Genomic DNA, 3,671 nt, shown 5'->3' on the forward strand with positions numbered 1-3,671 from the left:
CAATATATAGATTCAATGCAATTCCTATCAAACTACCTAGGGCATTTTTCACAGAAATAGAAAATATAATCCTAAAATTTATATGGAACCATAAAAGACACTGAATAACCACAGCAATCCTGAGAAATAAGAACAAAGTTGGGGGGATCACACTACCAGACATTAAAACGTACTACAAGTCTACAGTAATCAAAACAGTATGGTACTGGCATAAAAATAGGCACATAGATCAATGGAACAGAATAGAGAACCCAGAATTAAATCCATGCATATACAGACAGTTAGTCTATGACAATGGAAACAAGAATTTACATTGGGGTAAAGATAGTCTATTCAATAAATGGTGCTGGGAAAATTGGACTGACACATGCAAAAAAATGAAACGATTATCTCCTTACGTCATATACAAGAACAAATTCAAAATGGATTAAAGACTTAAATGTAAGACCTGATACCATAAAACTCCTAGAAGAAAATATGGGGACTAAATTTGCAGAGAATACCATGGGCAATATTTTTACTGATACATCCCCGCGGGCAAGGGAAGTAAAAGAAAAAATGAACATATGGGACTACATCAAACGTAAACGTTTTTTTTACAACAAAGGAAACCATCAGTAAAACAAAAAGGAAGCCTACTGAATGGGAGAAGATATTTGTCAATGATATATCTGATAAGGGGTTAATATCCAAAATTTATAAAACACTCATGCAACTCAACACCAAAAAAACAAACAAAATCCAATTTAAAAATGGGCAGAGGATATGAAGAGACGTTTTTCTAAAGAGGACATACAGATGGCCAACAGGCATATGAAAAAATGCTCGACCTCACTAATCATTAGAGAGATGCAAATAAAAGCCACAATGAGATACCACCTCACCTCGGTCAGAATGGCTATCATCAATAAATCAACAAACAACAAGTGCTGGTGAGGTTGTGGAGAAAAGGGAACCCTGGTGCACTGTTGGTGGGACTGCAGATTGGTGCAGCCACTATGGAAATCAGTATGGAGGTATCCCCAAAAACTGGAAATGGAACTACCTTATGACCCAGCAATCCCACTCTTAGGTATTTATCCAGAAAACCCCAAGACACTAATTCGAAAAAATATATGCATCCCTATGTTCATTGCAGCACTATTTACAATAGCCAAGACTTGGCTATTGCCCATCGGTAGACAACTGGATTAAGAAACTATGGTACATTTACACAATGGAGTGTTACTCAGCTATAAAGAAGAAGGAAATAGTTCCATTCGCAATGATATGGATGGACCTAGAGAACATTATGCTAAGTGAAATAAGTCAGTTGGAGAAAGACAAATACCATATGATCTCACTTATACGTGGAATCTGAAAAACTGAATAAATGAAAAATGTAAACAGAAATAGTATCAGAGACACAGAGGAAAAATTGAGGGTTGCTAGTTGGGACGGGGTGAGGATGAAGGAGAAAGGGAAGGGGCGAGAAAATATAAATTGGTAACTACAATATGGCCTCAGGGATAGAAAAGACAGTCTGGGGAATATAATCAATAATGTTGTAAATATTTTTTAGGGAGCCAGATGGACTCATGTCTTGTTAGGGAGACCACTTCAAAAACGGTGTAGAGGCCTGACCACTGCACTGTATATCCGAAGCTGATGTTGAATAATATTGTATGTGAACTATAATTTTCTATACGTATAGTCACAGGATGTGGAGTAGAGAGTGGGAATGGAGTAGATGGACTTGTAATAGATATGTATGATATCGGGGGTGGGAGGGCAGTGGATGGGGGAGGGGGTTGGTCACTTTGGGGGGGTGAAAAGCATAACTATTGCAGAGTTTTGTACACCTGAAACTAATATTAATAAATAAATAAAAATGTTAAATAAAAAAACAAAATAACATGAGAAAAATTCACTATTGAATATGAATTTTACCTAGTCTTTTTTTATAGTATAGTGTAGTATTTTATTCTATTTATTTTCACTTAAAATTATATGCTAATGTTTCCTCCATGTTATTGCAGACTTCTGATTCATGGTAATGGCTATATACTAATACATTTTATTTATTATAATAAAACTCATTTTTATTTTTCCCTATTGTGAATAGTATTATTACAAACATTTTCTTATTTTAAATAATTTCATTAGGATGGATACCCAGGAATGGTATTATTAGATAAAAGTGTATGAACAATTATACCACATTATTTAAAAATATCCTTAGCTGCAAGTGCAGCATCTAGTTTGTTAAACAGAATGAGTTGAGTATGGAAACGGTCTTAGCTACACCTGGGTAATTTTTTAAAATTTATTTTTAAAAATTTATTTTTTAATTTATTTTTTAAATCAGGGAAATAATCTTTTCAAACTTTGGGCCCATTCTGTTTAGGTTTGGAAAAAACAAAACAAAACAAAAAAACACCTGTTTTCAATATTGGTAGTTCTTTCCTCTTTCATGCAGCAATAATTCTTTTGAAACAATTCTGCCCCTGCAATTTTTTTCTAACAACATATTTCATCCACTCTTAATTCACCCTGGCTATCCATCAGAAACCCTTACATGAGAATGTAAATATATAAAATACCCTGTCTTGTTGTAAAAATGATTTGTGATTGTATTAAATTCTGGTGTGAAATGCAGGGGAAAATAACAGAACAAGATATGACTCCTTGAAGGACTGTATAACAACAAAGTGTAGGTTTCTTCAGGTGAGAGACGTGCACCTGTAAGTCTGGACTATACTGCTGGAATATACTGTCAATGCTTTGGTCATCTTTAGAGAAGATGTGACTTGTGGAAATTTTAATTGTTTTTGGTCTTTTGCTTTAGGTAAAAGTGCTGTTAAGTGAATGATAAAATATGTTACATTGAAAGAGAGTTACCTTTCTGGTTACCGCTAAGAATTTGATGTGTGTATTAATAAAAAAACTTAGACATTATTTAATTTTAAGTAACACATTTTGACTTAGCAGTAAAGGGATCTATTGGAAGGATGTCAAACAGTTAACAAAGTTGATGGGATTGAATAACTAGATATGGAAATCGACAGGGAAGTGGGTAGATGTAATTAGATCCAAGGAAAGGTTGGGCCAGGACCTCACCCCTGGCTTTACTGCCCCTGGACACTGTCAATACTAGCTTCTCACTTTCTCCAGTAATTTTCCAGCCTCCTCTGTATCTTCGTCACACACTTTCAAGAATCAAAGTTGATGGGAACAAATGAGGGGCCAAGTGAGTGTTTTACTGCTAAGGAGTAGGAAGCAGAAGTATCTGGCCTCTTCTGCCATGAAAGGTGGGACCCTGCTTCCCAGCAGCCTTAATACAATGAAATATCACCCCACATAGGAAGGTTGGGTTATAGATTAAAAAAAAACAACAACAACAACAAAAAAAACCAGGGCCGTCCGAGTGGTGCGATGGTTAAGAACTCGCTTGGGATGCCAGAGGGCCCCGGTTCGGATCCCACATAGGAGGGCCAGTGACATTGCCCTCCACAGCTAAGATGCTGAACANTGGGCCAGTGAAGCAACATCCTCCACAACTAGATTGAAGAACAAAACGACAGCAACTTGTCTGTTCCCCTTCCCCCAATTCCCCGGCACTGTTCCCATCCCCCCCATTCCCCAATAAAAATCTTTAAAAAAAAAATAAAAAATAAAATTGAAGGAGAGAT

Source organism: Hipposideros armiger, unplaced genomic scaffold (assembly GCF_001890085.2).
Source record: "Hipposideros armiger isolate ML-2016 unplaced genomic scaffold, ASM189008v1 scaffold_296, whole genome shotgun sequence".
NCBI classification, from domain to species: Eukaryota; Metazoa; Chordata; class Mammalia; order Chiroptera; family Hipposideridae; genus Hipposideros; species Hipposideros armiger.